Genomic DNA, 25,631 nt, shown 5'->3' with positions numbered 1-25,631 from the left:
ACACACCGCACACTATGCAGCAGCTGGAAAAAACTTTTCTAGTTGGTGATTCACATGGTTGCACAAGTAAGTAAAATACAGAATAAGAGACATCTCTCCCAAAACAGCTGTGCATACATTTGTAGAAGGCTTTCCCTATGAATTGTCATTCCCTTCTCTCATGCAGGATTACATACATTATACACTTATGGCTTGAATCACCACGTATACCTGCTGAGACCCACCAATTTGTTACGGCCCATGGTTTGACAACCACACACTTTGACTATAAAACAGAATTTGTTCTGCATGTCTTTACAGTTTTTTAATCTTTAAAGGGTGTAAGTGAATAATTTTCTGCCGAAGGAACCCTGGCTGTTGCGATTAGGCTCCCTACAGCTCCAAAAGAATTTTAAATGTGAGAAACGTGCACTGTGTAAGTGACTGCTCCATACACAGCGCTATCAGTGAATACCTTTGTTCTCACAGGTATCTGAACTAAGGCCACAACTCTCCTCCAGGCCTGAAATCAACAAAGACAGGATTTAAGGAATTCTTCAGAGGCGGTGTGTGCAGAGGGAGCAGCTTCTCTAGGAAAACGAAAAAGAAACACTCTGCAGTATACTTCAGCTATTTCCAATATGTGCATACATATCACGAGTCACTTGTGCAGAATTATTTGCTGAGATTTAAATGAGGTGAGGCATATTCATGACGAAATGCAAAACAACACAATCTACATTAAAACCATTGATTAAATCTTTGAGAATCATCAACTTTAAATTCCATGCTGGGAATGGCACACTCAGAGATTTCAACCTTTCCATATGAAAATCATTATTTCTTCCTTGCAGCAGAAAAATAATGCAGAACGATGCCAGATATTGATCTGTATGGAACGCTGTTACACTGCAAAAGACTAAGAGCTGTATTAGAGCATAGCATGACTTTGGTATTCATCGTAGTGGAAGTATGACTTTGACATCTTTTGCATACTGTTAAAATGCTGCACATGCAGTGTGAAACTAACAAGATTAATTGTGGCACTGGAGTAAGGCTATATTGACTAGAAACATGAATTGTTAAATATTAAATATGGGGCATTGTGAAATATGTAATCGTGTAAAATATGTATCAATCAACATTAACACTTTCGTATGTCCTTTTTTTTAGTTCATTCTGGTATTCTTCTCAACAACATGTCCTTGAGCCAATCATATTGTTGCAGTTAAAACTGTTCTCCTCTCTGCTGCTGTCAGTTGTCATTTCAGAGCAAACTCGGCTGCGACCCTCCTCCCATTCCATCCAGTACTCATCACATCCAGCGCCCAGGGTTCCTTCCACTGAGCTCATCAGAAGCCTACTCCACATCTCATGCATCCAGATCATCTCGCTCTCTCTCTCAAATCCAGCGGGTGAATAATCCACTGTTCATCGCATTTCTTCACCCCAAACATGACTATTCACATGTCAACTTCACTGCACCGTGTCAGTAAATGTATCAAATAAGATTCAATTGACATTCCAAAACATTAACACTAGGTATGATGTCGTTTTCATACCTAGTTATTTTTTGGGACTCAAAAATGTCTTTTCATTTTTACAAAATAAAAAAAAAAATTTTACTCAGCAGATTAAATGGAAGAGGTTCAGGTTGCTTGAAAGCTCTCTAACACCTCCAGAACATTTAAGCATGCATAGTAATTTAGTATTCACACTTCAATAGTTTGTGCTGTCGATTGAAAGAAAAGTCACTGAAAAGACCAAACAATAAATGTGCAGAAGAGAGCACTTTAAAGAGCACTTTAAAGAGCCCTATTCACCTCCTAATTCTTCGTACAGAAATGTAATGTTGAAAATTATAATACCGGTCTTTTAATGCCCTCCAATTTCATGAATGCATAAACTACTTATGTGGTCTATTTCTAATATAGCAAGGCGTGTACACAGAGTCACACTCTCACTGCACCACAGGCTCTAATGAGTGTCTGACTGGCACCAGTGGGTGGGCAGGGAATAGAATGTTCCAGTCCTCAACAGTTATTTCTCTTAAGTAACCTGTAATACCACATTATGTAGTTGATGGCATGCCCACTGCCTTTGCAACACGACAGCTAGTAGGCTACTAAAGGTGGCAAGCTGGCTAGGCTAACATTTATAGTTTACATCAAGGAAGATAAACACACAGTTTAATCAATTTCTTATCATTAAACAGGCACCATCTTTCACACTCTTGAGATACAGATCACTCTGTAACTGTGAGCCCGTCAACAGTCTCAGGCATTTAGAATGAGATGAGTGGAGAGCTTAAAGTCCCAGTCGGCAACATTTTTTTTATCATATTCACTGAAGCCGACACTTTGCTTCGATAGAACACCATAAATCATCCGGTTTTAGAAAAAAAACGTGCACGTAGAGCCTGTTTGTTTTGCAAAAATCCAACAGCGCCCGGATCATCCTGTCCAATCAGCACGCAGGGCTGTGTTCGTGCACACACAGAGCCCCTCCCCCCTCGGGTCGTTCCACTATCACAGGGGGGAGGCGGAGGGAAGTAGCAACAAGCTTCCAATTCCTCATTAAAAACCCAAACGAGGAGGTCCAAAACAACCAAGGAAAAGAAAACACAGGTGGAAAAGAAGGAAAAAAAAAAAGATGGCGACGGTGCCCGTGATAAAACCAGAGTCAACATCGGACCCGCGTTTCAAAGGTGGCGTGATCTAAGGGATTTCAAAGGGCACGGAGTCGAGGGGGAGGAGCTCGGTGGTCGTGGGGGAGGAGCTTGGTGGTTGTGGGGGAGGAGCTCAGTGGTCGTGGGGGAGGAGCTCGGTGGTTGAGGTGGTTGTGGGGGTGGAGCTCGGTGGTTGTGGGGGAGGAGCTTGGTGGTCGTGGGGGAGGAGCTCGGTGGTTGTGGGGGAGGAGCCTGAGAGTTGGAAACATTCCAAATCTGACCATGAGGTGCCCTCCATCGGCCGGACTCGCCGACTGGGACTTTAAGAAAATAACATCTTTTTAAAAAATCATTTCATGAAGCAACATAAAGCAGACATTTTTAATCGCTGTCAGCCATAGACATGCTTACAGGTAAACACTGCATGACATGATAATGCAGCTACAGATGACAGCTGTACAAATCGTGAACAAATAAGCTTCAACGTGGACCAAAGGTAGTGACTGGGCTCTTCTTCATTCATTTCTTCAGTAGTTGTTGTACATTTATAGGACATGGACACTTTGGGCCCTAGTTTCGTAGACCAGGCGCAGTCAGCTTTCAGCGCACCTGCGCCGCGCCGACGGGGTGTGTCCGCCTGGACTTTGCAAGTTGCTCGCGCAGGCTCGCGCAGGCTCGGCACAACTCCCGTCTCGCCCACCGGCGCAAGTGGGAAAGAGGGAGGAGAAGAAGGCGTGAGTGGGAGACGAGGAAGAGACGAGGCGTGGACTGGGATTAATACAGCCGATTCAGATCTTCACCAATCAAATGAGCTCCTCTCCTCTCCTTTAATGCGTTAGGGGAGGTTCAGTGCAAGTTCCGTCACTTGACAACCCGATGACAGAAGCAGCGTCGCCGCTCCCACCACGCGCATCACGCGCTGTGCGCGCGTATCATAATAATAACAATGCCCATATTATAAAAAACAGGAGAGAGAGAGGGAGATGTTTTGGTCCGAGAGGCTGAGTTTCCGTTACGCGTGCCATCCGCCTTCGATCTGACGTCAGATGTGACGGGACAATCTATATAGATATACATTCACGTGTTGATTCAATTAGTTACATTAAATAGTGTTTGTTGTGATTATTTATTGCATTTAAATGTGCCTGGAACTGTGGAAACCTGCCTGTGAGGTCTCGGTGAGGTGTACGCACTGCGCGCCGTCAGCCAAACTTCCACTCCGCCAGCTGTGATTCGCATTGAATGAATGGACTTTATTTACGCCTTGCACCTTGCGCCGAAAGTAGACCAGGTTGGAGCTGGCGAGCTTTCAGCGCAGTCTCGGCGAGGCTTTTTGCCACGAAAGTTCCGCTATGCCAAGCGGAATCTGTGACGCCTCCCCCTGCTGTGCCGCCACACCCATCTTGGCGCAGGCGATCCACCAAACTGCCAAACTGACGGTGCGCAAGGCTGCGCGGGTCGAAACTTGCATTGCGCCGGCTCCGCCACCCTGCGCCGCCCTGCGCTGCGCCACGAAACTAGGGCCCTTTAAGATCACGTGGGCCATACAATACAGTACAATAGCTCTGGGCTTCAGTAAATAGCACCTTTGTGAAGCATTTTTCTTCAGGCTAAAAGCTGTTGATTATCTTCAAAACCAAAAGAGACAGATTTACATTCTATATGTTCTGGTTCCATGGTGGGGCCCCTCCAGCAGGCTGAGATTAAAAAAAGATGGAGAAAAAAGGATTACCTGTCTTCTTACTTGTTATTAAAAAAAACTTTCAACAGGAAAACAAATTTTCATTATTGTTGACTACAAAAAAGAGATGACTAAATGTAATCAGGTAGACTTGAACTTGGTATTGGACTGCATCTTAATCCACAGGCATTCATGTTATTCTTTCCGCCCCTGATTAGATGTACATACCCGTCCAGTTCAACATATAAAAACACTGGCAATTTAGCTTTTTTTCAACAAATCACAACTTGAAAAAGGACTTTTGTGTTTTCTACTTGGACCTGGAGCTGCTCTATGTGAAACACAGGCAGAAACACAAATACACAGAAGAGAAACCACACATGGGCTGTCATCTTCCCTACCTCGCGGCCACGACAACTGTAGTCAAAACATGGAGCAGTTACAGGTTTTCATCTGTCCCCAGACCCTCTGCTCCAGCTGAAAACGAAGAGCTGGATGTGTGAATCAAAGACTGCGGTACTGGAGGTCAGGCTTCACAGCCACACAATTTCTCTAGGAGACTACAAACTTAAATATAGAAATACAGCAGACACTGGAGCAGCAGACAACAATGGTGTGTCATCCATCTATTCAATACGGTTTTTGCATTGTATGACAAAGAGGCTGTTTACTTTTAATGCAATCAGGCATTTAACAAAAAACTATTGAAGAAAATACTAAGTAATTCTAGGTTTTAGGACTCATCCTGCACCGCTCTGCTGCTGTCTGCCAGTGTTTGTTGATACTGCTTCTCAGAAGGGGGCACTAGTCGGAGGTAAAGATAAAGCATCATGTGCTGTAGTGAAGATTTACCTCATAGATGCACATCATAAGCCATAATGCTTGTTTGGTGCAGATTCTGGCCCTCATGTTCCCCGACGACGTGGATATAACACTGGGGTGAATAAAGAAAAGAGATAATAAGCATAACCCCAGATGAACAGTGTTATTGTGCTGTGCGAAAGATGCCACATATGGCCTACAGATAATGAAGCCTCAGGGCGGAGCTGCTGACTGCAAACAAGTGGTGCTCACTGGGGAGATGAACACTACAGAATATGTCGAGGCCATACTATCTAGAAGACTAAAAGAGGGAGTTAAGACAATGGTTGATGTTCTTATTTACTGGAGGTAGAGCCCAGGGGAACTCACCAGACCCGTCATCGGAGCAGTGGCAACAGAAAAGTAATTAGACCATCCCCTGAGAGAATTTCCATTAATTGGAATTATTCATGGGTGTCATTGTGGTCAGGGGTCAGATGGAGGGTGAACAAGAGCCAATCAAAGGAAGTTACAGGCTTAAGAAAGTGTTTTCACAGACACACCAAACATGTTTTATACACTAAAGTGTATCTTGAACTTTTGAAAATATCCCACCATCTTCCCCTTATCTGAGGCTGGGTCATGAGAGCAGCAGGCTTAGCAAGGGTATTTCTATTGTCCCTCTCCCCAGCATCATTTTCCAGCTGTTGCTGGGGAACACTGAGGCCAGACAAGATACATAATCTCCCCAGGGAGATGTGCTTCCCCGGGGCCTCTTACCAGTTTATCGTGCCTGGAAAACCTTTAAAAGAAGGCGTCCAGAAGGCGTCCTGATCCCAGCACCACCTCAGCTGGCCCCATCAGATCACCGGAGCCACGGTTCTACTCAGAACTCCCTCCGGATGTCTGAACTCCTCACCCCGTCTCTAAGGCTGTTTTTAAATGTATCTGTAATTAAGTTGAAAATGTATGCAAGTCTGCAGGTATTCAAGAGGGAGATTGAGTTACCAGATATATGGAAGAAGGCTGTAAGCTAGTGTTGCTTGTAATCTTTAAGGGGTTGTAGAATAAGACCTGTAAGAAGTGGCTTTAAGCAATGTCACTTAACAGTTTGAGCCATATTATTCTAACAATATTCCAGAAGTTGTGGTCTAAATTAGGTGTATATTGCTGCTGTAATGTCAGTCATACAGTTTTCATTTGCACAAAAAGAGAGTTTAAAACACAGTTCTAAAGGACAAAACCATCCCTCACTTTCCTCCAATATGGCAGTGTCATGTTTGATGTTTTATTTGATGAGTAACCTCTTTATTGAAATTTTAAATAAAGCCAGCGAGGTTCCCCCGTACATGAGGTGCTGAGACAACCAGGCTCCTGTGTAAATGCTACTGAATCACACACTAATAATTTCAAATAACTTATGTGTGCCCTGCGCAGGTTCAAATGGCCTCATCACTCATTCTCAGTCCCAGGCCATACCGACCTCTCTTACATCACTTCCACAGTATAAAACCTAATCAGAGACAGTCATTTATCCTGCTGAAGGAATATGACTGCCATTACTGGACTGAAAGTGCTGTGTGTGCAGGTACACCACACACCCATATATAATGCCTCAGTGCTCATTCATATTATGAAGCTATTTCCAGCGTTCCTCTTATGCTAACGTGCACAGCGGAGCGCCACATGCTTTGTTTGGCAGATGCTGGCGGGGATGGTAATCCGAGGCAACTCGCGTTTTGGACATCTCTTCTCAAAAATTACACCACGAAGACCATAAATGACAGTAGTCTGAACTTTCATACATTGTAGCCGTCATTACTCAATAATTGTTTTCACATTGTTTTCATGGAAAGAGGTAAGGGTGATATCACTTGCACAAACTTGCTGTCGAAACAAATATCACTACTAATGAACATGTCTACGACGGCGTATTAGGGCCACTGTAGGGGAAAAAAAACTTAGCCGAGAGAGGTGGGCAATATTCGGAGAAAAAAAAGTGGCAAATTTGCTAGTTTAAAGTGGCAAATTTGCTACTTTATTACGATACTAACAACCGGCATTAATGCTAGCTAACTTCCCATGAATGTCGCATTTATGTTTCTAATTAACCCAACCCAGCGGTAGGTCATAGAGGAAGTAAACATGTTGCTTGACCCGGATGTTTGCCGTTGCTATGACAACAAGTGAAAGCTACCGCTAGCTTAGCCAAACCACCCGATAAATAAACACACATAAGATAACAATTTGGCCCATATAAAATGAACCAACAATAACCATCAACAGCCATCACCCTAAGGACCTTAGCAAAGCATTGTCACAGGTTGGGATGGATTAATTAGAAAGATAAAGGCGACATTCATGGGAAGTTAGCTTGCATAAATGTCGGTTGTTAGCATCGTAATAAACAAGCAAATTTGCCACTTTAAAACTAGCAAATTTGCCACTTTAAACTAGCAATTTTGCGACTTTTTTTCTCAGAATATTACCCACCTCTCTCGGCTCCGTTTTTTTTTTTTTTTTTTTCTACAGTGGCCCTAATACACGTGTACATGTCAGCTTGACATCTTGCGTTTGTTGGCTCGGTGCCCAAGACCTTGACTCCAGTATGGCAGAGGATCAGGTTCAGGAGACAGAAGAAGTGGAAAAGTTGTGTTCTGAAAATGTTTTGCCAATAAAGAATAGTTTGATAAAAGTTAGGAGAAAATTAGAGAAATAAAAAGTAAAGGGCTGTCACAATCTGCAATTTAAATGCTGATATTTCAACCAGATGGGACAAGAAAAAGGTTTATCATAAACTCATGATGTGTAATGATACATTTTTAAGTCTTTGATAGCGATAAGACTCTAAAGGGAAATTCGATCGATGGGCATTTGATCTGATCAGCAGAAATGCAGTCCAGACACTTGGTGGCTGATGGTTCTGCTGAGAACAGTTGTTGAGTTAAGGAGAACTGATGCAGAACACTGAGAAGGTGGAGAATAGACCAAGAGTTCACCCCACAGAGGTAAGCAGTGTATCTGGGAAAGATGGAGGGGAATGGAGCCAATAGGTGATTTGGGGTTTGGTGGCGGTGAGGAGTCCCGGGGGAATGAGCAGGGCACGGGGCTTTGGATTTATAGGCTGAAAACCAGGAGCTATGTCAGAGCAGTGAGCGTAGCGCAGGATGAGCTGAGCGGTAAGTGTGGAGGGGATGATCCAAGGGCACGAAAACAAGAGTTTGTCCAGGAGATAACGCAAGGAAATAACTCAGAACGCTGGATAGAAAAAAGGTGGCTGGGAACACTCGATACCAGACAGCTAGAAGAAACAAGGTGAGTGAATGACGAGCCGGGCTTTAAATACTGCAGAGTGATGGGCTGATGAACGGCAGGTGAGCAGGCAATCAGTCAGCTGTGGAGGCAATTGGGTGAACAGGGCAGGATGGGGAATGTCACACCCACTACATTGAGACACACACACAAACACACACACAAGGAGGTAGGTGGACATTTTAAGAAGAGAGAGCAGCAAGACGATTGGCTAATGATGAAGGCATGTCACTGTGCTATTGGACAGAAGCTGACGACAACCGAACTATAGGCTTGTTTCGAATCAAGCATGCGCATGCATTTGCCTCGCAAAACAAGGCATTCTGGGAAAAAAACGTCACAAATGCTGGTGATAACTTCCCTTTGCGACATGTCACATGACTTTAAAAACTCGCGGTATCTCCAGGGTACCTCCCTTCGCATGCTTTTCTCTGCAGATGGTCTGAAATAAGTGCGGACATAAGACACTCCCCTCAACGTTGCCCTAGTTGGTTAGAATTATCACGTGGTATTTCCCACGTGAGAAAATTCCTCAGCCTCCGTCAACAACGGGACTTCAAATGCCTCGGCTCGAGTTCGTCAGCGACGAAGAAAGCCAGCGCCACTGGGCAGGCCATATTCTTTGTGCAAAGTCCGTGAAGTTTCCCCTGGCGCGATAGTTTTTGTGATGTATACAATTATTAATAAAGTTTAAAAAAAAAAAAAAAAAAAAAAGCCCGTGAAGTGCACCTGTGTCCGACTTGACGTGGTGAGAACTTGCCGTGTTTATGACGAGTTCCGGCGGATCCTCTCAAGTCTCGTGCATGCATCGGCGCAAATGCATGCGATCCGAAACGCGCCCTATGACAGCAAGGACATGATGAGTGAGCATGCGTGGGAGGAGTGCATGGCAGGATGTATGAGAAATAGCTGCTGGCCTGTGCAATCAGAAGTATAGTCTTCCTGAACTTACATTAGAATGTCATGTGATGTAAAACTAATCATAATATTAAACAAATCAAAATTCTAATTCAAATTCTAATTAAACAAATAGAATTAAGAAATAATTATTAAGTAAACATATGTCCAATACTCTTTTTCCACTTAGAATCAACTCTGATTCAGCTGTTGGGTAAAATCCAGGATTTTCAGGGAGTTTCCTCTACTTAGCTTTAATCCTTGAAGCCTTTTCTCTTGAAAACCTTTGTTTTAGAATAGTCACAGTCACGAAGCCTTTCATGTTAGCTGCGTCCAGCTTGAAGTGGCAGGAGCCCAGTAGCCCAGCCATCTTTGTCCCCAGCCAAATGCTCCGGCATGTTTCTGGGGGATTCTAAGGCATTGCCATGCCAGAAGGGATATACAATACCTGCAGTGCATTCTGGATCTGCCTCAGGGTCTTCTCCCTCTCAGTCCTACCCAGACTCTCTCTACAGGGCAGCATCCTCATCATCACACCTGTGCCAAAGAATTTTGAGTAAATCCTTGATGAATTGAATGAAATGGAGGTCATGTGGCAAAACTACATCAGTTTACAAACTCTCACATAACGCATTGCAGTATAATCAAGGTCTCGTTTATTCAGTCGTATGCTCAGTACTCCACACACACATTTTCATCAAGCAAGCTTTCAGCCAGTGCATGAGACTATAATTTTCACCATGGAGGCATGCGAGAAAAAGCTAAAAAGAAATGTGATTTTATTCTGAAAAAAAAAGTACAATGTTGCTGGGTCGCCACATATCATTTGCATTCTATGTAATATAACAGAAAGTGTTTCTGAATAGAATCACCTACTCAACCTTTAAGGGTGAAGACTTCCTTTAACATACTTGGCTACAACAGGTAGATACTACATACAACAAACTTGAATGAATGCTGACAAAGATACAAAAACAAATGAGAAATATGAAAGACAACAAACAAGGAATATAATGAGGTAGAAGGTGACAGGTTGCCACTGCCACATTAAATCACTGAAATGCAGCAGGTGTCTAATAGCAAACAGACAGCTGAGCACACACTGCCTCACTAAGCAGGAGCAACTCAGAGGAGCCTTATGTAATCAACACATACGACTGTTCAGACACAGACAGGCAGTGACTGTAATGATGTACAGACTGGCTGCCCAACGTTCGGTGCTAATGCCCAGTGTAGAGAGGAGGAAAAAGAAGACACTGTCTGGCGCAAACTAGACAGGGATGGTTAAGTGACAGAGAAAATAGATTGCTTTTGAGCTTGGCGTTCAAAGTTTTTCGGTTTTGAAGAATTAGCCGGAGGAAGTTGACTTCAAAGTTATGGAGCTTGGCAGAAAAACGCTCTGCTGCCACCTTATTCTCTCCTCGAGTCTCGAGACAGCAAGAAAAATGATATCCTCTCAGGACATGAGGGGACAGAGAGGTCAGATAAATAGGATGGTGAGCCATTACAATGATTTATACTTTACTACAGCGATTTAAAGTGTAATCTAGCTTGAACTGAGAGTGACGATCAGCACCTATACGGACAATTCTTTAACACGAACAAACCCCCAAGCATCAATCAGCAGCGTTTTACTTTGAATCATACCTGACAGGTGACTGAGAGTGCAGCTATAAGCTCAGTGACTACAGGCAAAGAAAGAGTACTAGAATACTTAAGTATAAATATACGGCAATGGCCCCTTCTGGTCTATACCACCATGATGGGTACTATCACTGACTGTTTAGCTGGTGGCGATGAGCCACACCTTGCTAACTGCCTTCATCCAAGCGTCTACCCTGCGTCTTCTGATACAGTAACTGATTGAATAACCTCTGAGCCAGATCTCAGTTCCAGGCAGCTCTCCTCTAATTGATCTATACCTGCTATGAAACAAGGATTTAGGTTTTAGGTTTTAATGCCTTAGATGTGAGTCTGTTCTGACCTTAAGAACCTTCAAGACATTAACTACTTTACTAGAAGAACCACAAAAACAAACTCCATTATGTATACTTTAAGCTCAATCTCAATTCATGACACTTTCCAAGGAAGTCAAGTCCTCTTTAACTTCATGTCAGCAGCTACCCAGGTAGTATAACAATGCGGCCGAAGGTGACCACAGTTTGGGTGCGTGCAATCAGCCAAGATGAGTTTGGAGTGGACTACCAACTATTTTTGTCCTTTTGTTATATAATAATATCTGAATGACGTGACTACGCTGTGGTAGAACAAAGCAGTAAAATGTTATTTTCTAAACCAATGTTAGATTATCTAAGCATCATGATTAGTATAGTACAGTTGGAACTAAATAATGTGAAACGTTGCTGAGATGTATTGTGTGCATTTTTTAATGTCCTCTTGCTGTCACTGTCTGAACTTCTCATGCGATTTGTTTGTATCGTACAGGCCGGGAGAGCTCTAAGAAGAGATCTAAGAAAATCATGCTAGTCTCCAGGAACAAAGCCAGTGTTTGGCCAATAGGGATCAGGCTTCTTGACCCTGCAGTTTCCACACAGACACCATTATACTCCTGGGAGCCCTGCGGGTGGAGAAGCACCATGCCTGATGCATCATCAGGGCGTCAAATACCGGCTCTGGCTGCCAGTTAGAAACACCACTTCCAAAGTCCCTCCACTCCTTCAGGGTTGATAGAGATGATTTTTATTAACACCCAATGTTTCACATGTAATAAAAGGCACAGATGGAACAAACCTCCCTTTCCTCTCTCCTGCATTATGGAGGGCCTCTATAGTCCTTGCGCCTATAGTTGCTCTGCCCCGGGCTCCTCTGCTTTAATCACCTTGTTTCCTTCTTTCCACCAATGGAGGCTGCTGCTGCTGCTGCTGGCCTCGATGGTGGGTTGGACATCTAACTGTAGGGAAACAGCAGTAATTCAAGGGAGAACAACAACAATTATATGTATAGCCAGTTGGTAGTGGTGTCTCAAGCATCCAATCCAACTTTACTAGTATAATAAAAAGCTAATAACTATGTTGGGTAATGTTACATGGATTTAGATCACTTGGCAGGTTGAAGGAATAACTAAGCTCCTTGACAAGCTGAATATCTTGCTAATGTAACTGAAATTGCTCTGAAACCTTCCTGTGAAGAGCAAGATTATAACCACCTCTTGTTTCCCTGGTGCACGTATTATCCTCACTTGACATTGTTCAGGGTAGCTTTAGGTAGCTATAGCTCAGTGGTTAGAGCGGGTCGTCATTTAAACACTAGATTTGCAGTTTGATCCCTGACGCCTACTGTCTTCATGCTGGAGTCACTGACCCACAAGTTGCTCCCCAGGTGCTTTACAGCAGCCGATTGCTCCTTAGGACATGTGCAGAGTTCAAATTTCATGTATATTTGTATATGACAGTTGAAATAAAGGTTATGTTTAAGTCACTTTATGTAGTTGTGTGCATGTGGGAGAAAAGGGAGAGGAGAATTGTGGGCATTGGTTTGTTTTGGTGGTTCAAAATGTCATATTGCACCCTTCATATAAATTTCCATTTCTGTAGATACCCTCTGAATTCAATTAAAACAAGAGAGGGTACAAAACCTGCTGCAGCAAAATGGCAGAAAATATGCGATTTGATGAGATGAATTCATAAACTTTATTGTATGCGTGGAAATACCGCAAATGATAGTATTTATACTAGAATTTATTCAGCAAATGCTCCTCTCCTCTTCCCACAGGAATAGAAGTCTGCACTGAAACTGCATTGAAATTAGTCATGCAAACTGTGTAGATATACATATAGATATATACTGTATATATTTGGTTTATGGGGGGGGGGGCTATAATGAAAACCTGTTAACCAGGCAGTACAAGTGGAACATGTGGGAGAGAGTTGGATCAGTAACACTGTGTTTGTCTATAAAGAACATAAAAAGACCATAATGAATAAATATGAGTAACACCAAATTGCAGCAGTAAACCGTGGCTGCTGCCAAGCTCCCAAAAAGATAGCTGGAGGAAAACTGCATGTGTAAGTAAATAGGCTTATCACTGCCAGGTCATTAAATACTGTGGGGATTTTTTCATTAATACAGTGTGATGTCTTCACACTGAGCGGTGGAAGGATTTTGAAGTCACAACGCTTTGCTTTGCTCTCTGTCCCCCAAAGGCTGCGCTGATGTGAATATTAGTGCAATCTATTGCTTCAGTCATTCTCCAATGAAGGCATTCACTATACTTAATATGCAACAGTTAATAATATCTCTAGTATGCTCTTTTATGCAGTCTGAAAAAACATTTATATGTAAATAAATCTCCTTCATCCACAGGACTTTTCCCACTGAGTTCATGGCATTTTACATACTGTATTTCGAGCCCCATAACCCGAGCAGGTTAGCTTCAAACTGAGTCATTGTCGGGAGACAGAAAAACCAAACTTTATCCTGGTAATCCCGCTTCACGAGAAAGGCCCTTGAATACAAAATCTTAATGTCACATCTAATCCTCGAAGCCTCTTTGCCCCAAAATTCTTTCAGCTAGTCTTCTTCATGTAGCCACTTTCAGTGTAAAGTTAAACTTGTGAATGGAAAATAAGCTCTTTTCATCTTTCATAGCCGTCACTTTCACTCATGTGTGCCTTACGTAAATGTTTACCAACTGTGGTTGCAAATTAAAATTCAACAGCTTGCAGTTTAGAAATAAGCCCCGAAAGACAGCTCGCTGACGGGTTTGGATAAATGGAAAAAGACAAACCTTGGAACAGGGTAGATGCAATGTATGAAGATAATAGCGTAGCAAAATAGTTGTGAAAACAATATCCTGCACAGTTTAAATACAAGGGAAAAATTGGACCATTATTTCCTTTTTTCCATCCTATATTCACAGTCGAAGCTCATCACAGAATGACCCCAGTATTTTTAGTTAGGTTTTTTGTGTCCGAATCAATAATATTCTCCTCCATTGATGGAGAAACCTCCTCGCCAGCAGTCACAATAAACAATGGCTCACAGTGGAACCACTCCACTGACCTGAAACTCAACTTTTTCTGCACACAAAGTCTTCTCTGTTTCTTTAACAGTCCACTGAGACTCCTGCTCTGCCCTCATTAACATAGCAAAATGCCAGACACGTGAGATACACCCGCTCTCCTCTAATCTCACTCAGTGCAGGTGGAGTAACATGATGCACATCCGATGAGTCGTGTATCTGTATCAAATGTTCTTTTCCAACAGGTGTGCCATTCACAGTGATTAGGCAGCTATAGAAGTGAAACATCTATTGGCAGTTATAATAAAAATGCTTCTGTTTTCAGGCCTCCAGTACATACCCATTATGTGCATTTTGGGCTGTTTTTGGTGGCAGGTTAAAATGGAATACATACCGTTGTGCGATGGCACTACATAAGGGTTACTATTACACACTCTTTCACAATTCAGATACTTATAATAAAATGGTGATATAATAAATCAGGTTGACAGATTGCCATGAAATTCAATGATATTGAAGGTGAAGGTCCCCAAACTTTTTTAGTGATCCTAATTTTTTTGCCACCAGATAGGATATACTTACGGTTGTGGTGGGTCTAAAACACAGGACTTTCACCCAGGAGACAGTTGTTTGTGTGAAGCCAAAATTCAATTTGTCACGTAACTTCTGTTCCTAAGTAACGTCACTTCCATTGTTATTTCATCCAAAATCACAATCTTTGTCCTTGTATATCGCTCATGTTGCTGGACATTCATAGGACTTTCAAATAAATTACAACATAAAGCTTTTCGTAAGAAAGCATACAAACTTACAAGCATATTAGCATTAATCTCTACAATACAACAAATGGTAACATTTATGTAAAAGAAATGGTCCAGTCTTTTGACCAAAACTTCCTAAACTGATGATATTCACTCCAACCGTAGCTGTGCTTTGTGTTTTGTGCTAATGAGTAAATATTGACATGCATACACTTTTGTGTCCTCTTTATTTCATAGATATTTATCCCATCATCTGTTATGCCTAAAAATGCATCATACAGTGTGATACTGATAGTGACAAAGATCCCATTTTACCTTCATGTGTTACTGGTGAGATTTGCTCTATTTTTCTATTCAAGTGGCACATCGGAAATGATTTGCCTTTCTCCTCTCATCTCCACTCTGAGCCCCGGATATGACAGGACAGGACTGGCTGTCTTAAGTTGTCCCTCTTATGCAGTTTGGCTCCTTGCTTATATCCTTCTCTGACCTGGAAATGAAAAGCATGCAGTGAAGGCTCTGGAGAGATGACAGAGCTGTGTCCCTGTCTTCCTGACAGAGCTGATCTTTAATACCGCTTTGATTCTCCTTAGCTGTCAATCTGCTCTCCCCCCAACCGATAACTGGCTGTTCATGCCGTCTCCTAATTGTGTCTCTTTAGCTTAAGTTTGTCATAACATATTGGTGCATGGCATCGTGGCGGTTATGAACATGGACAGCCATGACTGCTCCGACAGCTTGATACTTTCCAAGCCTCAGATGCCCTGTAGTAGGTTTTTTTTCCCTGTTCCTTGTCCGTATTTCAGTTACATATTTTGCAATGCAGAAGACAGAATATAGTAAAACCACCTCCTTTATCATCCTGCTGTGCCACAGCAGTCCAGCTGAAGGGTAGCAGTGTTTGCTCAGCATGGCGGCACTTCTCTGTGGTCGCATGCGTTTAGGAATTAGTTTTCCGTCTGACATATTCACCCTAGCAGTGATGTAATAACACATTAAGCCCTGAAGGTTGTCATAAAGGAGGATGCTGGCAATAACCTGCTTATTAGATATAGCTGGGCAATTCAATAGATATTTCTAAGATAATTTGAGAGCAAGGTGTGCCATATGGAAACTTCAACAGTATCAGTGGTGAATTTATGCAGCCATTAAGCCTTTAAATTACTCACAACCTGCCAGAAATTAGAACCTAAGAGTAAAGTAATTAAATTCTTCTGGATTGACATTACATCTACCAGATTGCAGGCAGATTACATTGTTTCTACCAGATAATGAATGACTTGCTGAATTATAAGAGAGAGCTGACCATTCTGAAAAACAGAGGTGCCTAATGGTCGGGGTGGCGGTGTATTATTTTATGTCAAAGACAGTATAAATTGTACACAAATTCACTTTTCCTGTGTTAATGACATGGAATGTATTGTTCTCAAATGAATTCTCTGAGCCCAAATTTCATTCGGAATGTAGGCTATAGACCACCATCCGCAAAAACTGTTCTTTATGAACAATTGAATGCCCTTCTGAAGGAATGTGATTATAAAAGTGAGATTATTTTATTAGGAGATTTTAATATCAATTGGACTGATAAAGCTAAAAGGAAAGAGCTAAAACGTGTAGAGACAGACAACCATTCACGCTCACATTCACACCTATGGGACATTTAGAGTCATCAATGAACCTATCCCCATCCTGCATGTCTTTGGACTGTGGGAGGAAGCCGGAGAACCCGGAGAGAACCCACGCTTACACGGGGAGAACATGCAAACTCCACACAGAAGGAACCCAGGACCCTCTTGCTGTGAGGCGAGAGTGCTACCCACTACACCACCGTGCAGCCCTGTAACAAGTAATTTTGATTTTAAACAGGTAATTGAAGGGCCGACTAGAATAACTAGCTCCTCAGAGACACTTATTGATATGGTTTTCACTAACAGACCTGTTTTCTTAAATGTCATTAACCTGCCAGGGACTGCAGACGAAAATTAGCCTGCATGGCTAAATCTGGCACATTTACGTGTGTGACTTTGTTGCTCTTTGCATTGTCCCTTTTAAATAAATACATCTAAAAAATAAAAAATAAATCTAAATGCTTAAAGTGGCGGTTCGTAACATTTTCATCTATTTTTCATCTATTGTCATTTAAGTTCCTATCTATCAAAGAGTGAGTTAAAACAATGGTGAGTGATCATGTGACCTGAAAGTGCTTGCGACATTCCCGCGTAAAATTCCAAATAAGTGAGGGTTTTATGTCAGTCAGCAGCGGTTGGTCTCCCAGGTGGAGCTACTTGGAAGCGTATCCTGCGTTTAATTGTAATGGGAAATCGGTAACTTACAACTGCTGAGTCGGCTCCCTCTAGTCTCAAGTGTTTGACTGGTGCAGCCTTCCTTTTTCATTACTGCTGACTCACAATCACTGTTGGGAGTAACGCGTTACTGCAAAACGTAATGCATTACTGTAATGCATTACGTTTTGCAGTAACGCGGTAATGTAAGGCATTACAAAAAAAAAACTGGTAATATTTTACTCGGTACAAATCTCAGTAACGCGCGTTACAATGCATTTTAAACCCGAAATCAATTGACTCTACATTCGCGATCGCGAGATGGGCATACGCTCCACTTTTGAAAAAATGTGAAAGCCGGTCCGTGTGACTCTACACTATGTTAATTATGTGCTGTTGTTAGCAGGCTCCATGAGCTGGACCCCGACTCACGGAGCGGCTCCCGGTCGGTCAGAGCGCAGCCGACCCGGCACACCGAGGATCAACAGCTGAGGGGCGGGGGCGAAAAGGCGGAGGCTCCGATTCTCCCCGTCGGTTTTGAACCGCTTTTATGTCCGCGTCATAACGCTTTTGGTGCGAGTTTAAAACAGTTTATTTCAAAACGCGAGCGTCAGACGCTGTCAGAGCGTTAATGAACAGGTTTTTAGAGCTCCCCTAAATGTCTCAGGTAGGCTTTCAGGTAATTTCGCAGCATAAAGCCCTGATTATGCTTCCGCGTAGTGATAACGCAACGGCAACGCAACGGCCACGCAGTTGCTGGGAGACCGTGATGGTTCTGCGTTGGGTTTACGTGTCGAAATGCAATTCAAAGCCACACCAGTAAAGGGCGCTATGGTTTTTTTAAAGACTGACCGACCGACCGAGACTCTTGGCGTATATCATCGTAAGCTTCGTTATAGCGTATTTGTTTACTTTCCGGCTTTAAACGTCCACAATTTTTCAGAACTTGGTGTTTTATTTCTTTGTGCAAAAGCAAGAAGGTGCAAACAATAACACGGAGGTGAAAACAATAAAAGTAGCCTTTTAAAAGTTTAAATGGCGGTGTTTATGAGTGGAAACCGGATAGCGGTCTCCAGCGGATGTAGTTAGCGGACCAATCACAGCCAAAGCCGCTGCGTTGGTGTTGCGTTGGCGTTGCGTCGCGTCACCTCGACGCGCGTCTAGGATTTTTGGGAGGCACACGTCAGGCCCTTGTGTTGGACGTAAGGGGGTCCGCAAGGACGTAAGGGGGTCCGCAAGGACGTAAGGGGTCCGCAAGCCCCCTTGTGTTGTGTCGACGCGGAAGCATAATTCAGCCTTAACACACCGCCTTCAGGGTCATTAAAAAAGACGTACGGCAAATCTGGAATGAAAAATGGCACTGTTATTTCATCCCCGAATCCCATTCATGAACACAATATCTAATATCAGTTAACGAGTCGTTTTCCGTTTCTCGTTTTCCATTTTTAAAATGAATAACGGGATACGAGTCATTTTCCGTTTTTCGTTCTTTTATTTTGAAGCGAAAAACATCACATCCTGCTGTGTAATGAGCTGCATTGAGCACAAAAAATCCATATTTCCTTTTATTTTGGCGAAAAGTAATGCAAAAATAATGTAAAAGTAGTGTAATGCCTTACAATTCAAAGACAGTAATATTGTGATGTAACTAATTACTTTGAAATGACAGTAACAAGTAATAAATAATGCATTACGCTTTTGAAGTAACTTGCCCAACACTGCTCACAATGGAGGATCAACAGCCAGAGAAAGAATTCAACTTCCAGTCCCAAGAAAAGGAAACAGAAAACTAATCGAAGTGAAGAAGGAAAGTCATCAAGAAGCAAAGTGACTGCGAATGAGGGAAAACGACAGACCTTCTTTCAGTGTGGAGCATTTGAAGGCATCACGCAGATGAGAGACAGACTGTTGGGTGAGGGAGATCTTACGAATGTTTCCCTCATATTTCTTTGGTCAAAGATACATTTAAATTCTCCCTATGCAGCAACAGAGATATGAAGCCTTTGCTGAGTACGACATGTGTTGGAGGGATGCAGGGATGCAGGTGTCGTAGGAGATTGAACTCGATACGTTTCAGCATCAGCAGATCAACTTTCTATGCTTACATTGCAGAACAAAGACGAGGCTACTCGATTTTCGAGCTGTGACTCAAGCGGTCTCCCAGGACACAAATTCTGACTGAATATCTGATAAAACTGTTGGTTTCCAATTACTCGTTTCTCCGTCCAGACTATCAAATTCTCTTGTGTGCATCTGTCTCATTCTCATGAGGTCATGAGGTGTTCACTGTCCTTGCCTCAGTCCAATTAAACACAAACATGCATATGGTGATAATCATTTGGAATAATTATGGATATTGTGGGTGTTATTCTGCTTTCTGCCCAGTTTTTACTTCAGCGACACATAATGACTAAAAAGACTCATAGTAAAGGCAACATATTAAGATAGTAATCTAACAGCTCAGACATCTGGTTTTGTTTTTCTGCAGGACAGGACCATTCAGTGTGCTCAGTAATGCATTAATGTCATGTGATGAGCCTCAAATGTCCATCCGTAAACTAATATTATTCTCAATACATGCAATGCCCTTGAAGCATATCATACAATAGACATGATATTGGTTTCTGTAGCTGCAACGATGCCACATTGACCCTAATAGCACAAATCAATCTGACACTCTCCATAGCTTTCTTTAGAGTCGACAAGAACAAATTCTATAACTTAGTCAAGACTTCACACCAAGGGACCAAAAATGCTTACTGATAGTGGTTTAGATGGCTAAACTAGAAAATACTGGATCAATTACAGGAACTCATGGTCCTAAAAATGACGCCTTGGTCATTAGCGTCAAAATTGAAGTGGGACGTCACTTTTGACATCAAGTATTAACTACTGGCCACTTCTTGACATGCTATTTCTGAAGCTATAGGTCGTGGTATTTGTTGTGGATATCCATGATTTCCTGACCTTTCCTCTGGAGCTGTTGTTGTCAGGCTGAATTATCGACAAGATATATAAAAAAGGGTGGATTGCCCGAAAATATACTGTTAACTCTAAATAACTCTTTTGCCACAGCTTTCATCTGGCACCATCCTCGGGTCAAAGAAACAAAACGTAGGGCAGTAATGTTACTTATGGAAATAAACCCATTTGATGCTCTAGCCTCACTCAGAGTAAAATTGACATTTTTTTTGCTGAACTGCTCGGGGTCATAACAAAGTACAATTGGACTTACCTTGCAGGACTCCAGACTTTGTGCCCTGTTGTTTTTATTGATTGTTTTTCCAACAGTATTCCACAACTGTGCTCTATTATCCCCTCAAAAATGTGGTGTAGAATTGTTTTTTATTAAAGTTAAGCCAGAAGGCAGAAGTGCTTTCCCAGTCCATTTACATGCCCTCCCTCACCTATTGTCACAAGTTTTGGGAAGTAATCGAAAGAAGGAGATTGCGGAATATAGGCAGCCGAAATTAGCTTCCTTCGTAGGGTGTACAGGCTCAGCCTCGGAGATAGGGTGAGAAGCTCAGATATCCGGAGGGAACTTGAAGTAATGCCGCTGCTATTTCATATCGAAGGGGGCCAGTTGAGGTAGCTCAGAATGCCTGCTGGATGACTCCATTAAGAGGTTTTCTGGGCACGTCCAACTGGGAAGAAGCCCTGGGGTAGACCCAGAATACCCTGGAGGGACCTATAGCTCATCTAGCCTGGGAACGCCTCGGGTCCCCCAGGAGGATCTGGGAAGCGTTGTTGGGGAGAGGGACGTCTTAAATGCCCTCCTAAGCCTGCTAACCCAGCATTAGATAAGCGGAGGAAAATGGGTGGGTGGATGGCTCGATGGATGGATGGATGATGGATGGATGGATGGATGGATCACTACCCAAATGTATTGCGTATTTTCTCTTTGAGCTCTGTTTTTGGTCTCCACCAACTCCTGATGGGAAATATCTCCTTCTCAAGACACTTGATGCTCCTCAACGTTCAGCTAATTGCTTTATCTGATTACCATTTGGTGCCGAGCAGGAAGTGTACAGTGGGTTTTTATTGCTTTAGTGCTTTCCGTTATGTATAATACTGAAATATACTGCATCACTTTCAGTATGTTACTGTATTTTTATAATTTACAAGCATTAGAATGGACTGACAATACACGGATTAAAAACTTTAAAGATACTAGTTTAAAGTTGAAATAGCTTTTAATACATAATGGTAGTAATAAGGCTTCTTTTTATTTTACTTTACTGTATCACTCAAACATTTATACAATCATGTTCATGACATTAAAGTCAAATAGGTTTTTCCACATGACTGCAATTACAGCTTATTTTCACACAATTTCTTACTCATCCATTTGTTTCCGCAAATTAATTAGCTTTATTGAGGTAAATCTCACTGCCTCAGACGCTGTGTGTGCTGTGTTAGGGAGTCATGGGTGAATGGAGAAATGGTTTGGAAAGGAAAAAGCTGGCAGATAATAAAAAAAAGAAAAAACTAACAATTGAATCCCTGAATGCAATTAATAAAAAGAAGAAGAAGAAGAAGAAGAAGAAGAAGAAGAAGAAGAAGAAGAAGAAGAAGAAGAAAAATTAGGAGTCACTGCAATGAAATAGAAATGTCCTGCCTCAGTAGATTCACTCGTTCAAGCAGGGAAATGTTCTGATAAAGTTAAGCCTTTCATTCCTCTTTGCTTGGAGCTCCTGGTGTCCAAATATTGAGGAGAATTCCTTTTAAATCTGAAGCTGTGAACTCAGTGTGAATGATATCAAGACCACCTTCTCCGCTCTGTGGTGCTGTTTTTTTCTCAAAATGAAAACAAAAGTGTGATGAAATGCCAGCAAATACTCACCCTGTGTCTTACATGTTTCTGCTGAATGTGCAGAATCCACCAATACTCACTTTGATTGCAAAGCTCCTGTGTTCAATGTTTAATTAGTGGTGATGTTAAGATATGATGTAACGTTTAGATGTTTCACTGTTATAATCAGGCAGCGCAGTGCAGTATGTGCAACAAAGACACATTATTCTCAGCCTGTCAGTGCATCATGATGGATTTCCATTACAACATTATATATTACAATAACATTCTCACAGTTGCATCTGTTGTTTTGGATATAAATGCTTAAAGAAAAGAAAAATAATTTCCCATGCTGAAAGGGAAACTAGGATATGATAATATTAATCAAAATATGTACTCCATTATAATGTATTAAACTGCATTGCAGGGGAACTGGACAAAAAAAATCAAAATGGGATTGTGGGGGGCAATGTGTTGCTCAAACACACTGTTTTAGCTATATTTTTATACTGTACGCCTGAGTGAAGCAAATATTATGGATTATATAACAAAGACTCATTTTTAAATAATTTTGGATGATCCAGAGAACAGTTTCCTGAGATGGAATGCGTGTATATGTGTTTTTTTTTTATATTTTTGCTGATGTAAACAAGAACACATTAAAACAACACTACCTGCAGGAGAAACATTACTTGTCTGGGCTGCAGGGTACAACTGAGATGTTTGGGGAGAATGGCTTGAGATTGTTTGCTTTACAAATATAGATCACAAAAAAGCAGGGGGGAGAACAGAAAATGAGACGAGGACTCGTACAGCAATCAAGTTCTGCAGCTGAACTTCCAGATTGCAGTAAACTTGCTGACAAGGCTGATTAGTCAAAAAAGTTCTAAATAATTAAAAGTCAAATTGTGTAAAGCATAAACTTTGAGGGTTAAAAGTGGGTCAGCAAGTAAAGTTTACTTATAGTTTATTTGTTTGTCAAGATCCAAGACAGGGGGATGTTTATTAATACTTACTGAAAAACATAAGAAAAATTTGAGGCACAACTTTCAAAGCCTAAATGAGAAAATCACAATGAGGGGCCGGTGTTGTCTTTCATCTGCGGTTGTCTCTGTTGCACATCGTCATTAATTCATCTTACTTTCTCCCTCAATTAGCAGATGACACATTTGAAGCAGAGAAGCAGATGTACAAGCTGATTGATGTGATTTGTAGAACAGAAGCATGCCATGCGTGGAACATTATACCGTACAGTTTTGCACAGTTTGTCAGTTGGTGTTAGACAGATGTTGTCAGGAAACAGAGGGTGACATGACTTCGAAATGATCTCTTCTTGCTTCGCTTCCTGTGTGTAATTTAGAAACAATCTTGCAATAATTTGCAAAGTTTGATTCCTTTCAACCACGACACCACCTTTAGATGAATCTTGGTGCTGTCCTAATATCAAATATTAAGTTTTTCCTAAAGATAATTCCCATAATTAATAAATACATTGCAGGTATCATGTGCTAATTCTTAGCCTCAAGGTATATTCAGGCATGCATCCTGGGATATTCACTGCACACATTGTGTAGTATTAATAAAAGTATCTCTTTATAAAAAATATTTCTAGTCCTGGCAGCTTTCAGTCTGTGGCATTGTTTTCTCGGTATTTAGTGTGGAAACAAGGTCGTCTATCATGACCCTGCTGTGTAAGAAGCACAGTGAAAGTCTGCAACGCAAGCAAACATGCAGAGATGTGTTTTGTAAATCCTACTACACATTGACCTTGTGCCAGCAAGGGCATTGGGGGTGCTGTGTGTTTGTGAGACGGTGGGTCAACGGGAGAGAAGAAGTGCCTGCAGCAGAAAAATGCCTAAAACCAAAAAAACCCCAAAAGAACCCTTGTAGCACTGCTTCATGAGCGAGAGACACCTTCGACTCGGGACTAAAGTTTGGTAATGTTAGTTGCGTTTCCAACTTTACGAGTCAACTACGAACCAAAGTGAATGGTGTTGACCTTTAACCTGATTGAAGTTGAACTGGAATTTGTAAACAACACCCTCCTAGCTATATCAACAAATGAATGTATTCAACATTAAGGCATTTACAAAGACAGAAGGCTTCATTTAGGTGCTTCAGAAAAATGATCCTGAATTCCACCCACACATTGATGGGATTTTGAGAGAATACCAGGTCTCAAATACTCCCTGAAGGACATTGACGAAATAAATGCAACGCAGGCCATGGATCCAAACGCTTTTAGACAACCTGGTAAAACAACTCCAATTCAGTCTGAGATCCTTCTATCCTTCCTGACTATATATTAGTCAAATGAACAGCATTATGATGAGGAATCTTGGATTGAAACTGGGGATAAGATGTGTAATTTGTTAACCACGGAGATGAAAATCAAGGCCTTAAATTAATTAAAAATAAGTTGCAAAAACTGAGTTCTGTTCCAACATGCTTCACATATTACAGCCATTTCTGAGAAATGAATGGTGATTGAATATACCCTTGTATTCCCCCCCTTGTATGTATAATACAAGGGTATATTCAATCACCATTCATTCATCTACTTGAAACTGAATGAGTGGGCTGTTGCAACGGACCACCTACTGTATGTGCAAATGGATCCATCCATCCATCCATTGTCTACCGCTTATTTGCTGTGAGGCGAGAGTGCTGCAAATGGATCAGTAAATGCAAAAATAAAGTGGGATGTTGTTGTTAAATTACCTCATACAGAGGCTGACTGAATTATTTATACATCTGTTTTTATGTCTTCTTGTGACAAATACTCCATTCAGAAAACAAAATTGGCTTGATTTTGGGTTTTGAAACTGTGTGACAAAGGGAGCAACTGATAAAGATGCTATCACAACCGGGGGATTTATGAGAGATTAGAGAAAATTATGGCAGGAAAGATGGATTGAGTGTGGTAACGGAAAACAGACGAGGATGACCTTCATACAGTCGACACATGACAGAGGAATATTTGAGATTTGGTCCTGCTCTTGAACTTGAGCTAAATAATTTCCATTTACAATGATTTAGTATTGGCTCCAGCCCCCCCGTGACCCTAAATACAGGATAAGCGGTAGAAAATGGATGGATGGATGGATGGATGATTTAGTAGAGGGATATTTGCTAACCTACTGGACAGAAGTTTCGGTCATGTGATAGTAACCAGGTCCCAACAGTGTTACTGCATTCTCATTTTCAAATACTGTATTTATGTAATACAGTTTTAAAGCCCTTTCTCTCCCTTTCACGCCAAGTGACTGAAGGAAGTTGGAGAGTTTGCGTGTCTTACATCATTGGTTGACTAAGTCCATTATACGGGGGGAAGCCAGCTGGTACTGGTGTCATCACCAGTATGGGCAGATGTGCTTGCTCTATGCGGTGTTCCCCCCCTTTGATTCTTTATCAAAAACATTTAAAATGTAAATTTGGCTCCACTGAAAATAGGTTTAGGGACCATTTAGAAAAATA

This window comes from Eutrigla gurnardus (genome assembly GCF_963514095.1).
Source record: "Eutrigla gurnardus genome assembly, chromosome: 1".
NCBI lineage: Eukaryota > Metazoa > Chordata > Actinopteri > Perciformes > Triglidae > Eutrigla > Eutrigla gurnardus.
Note: the sequence above shows the minus strand (reverse complement) of the source record.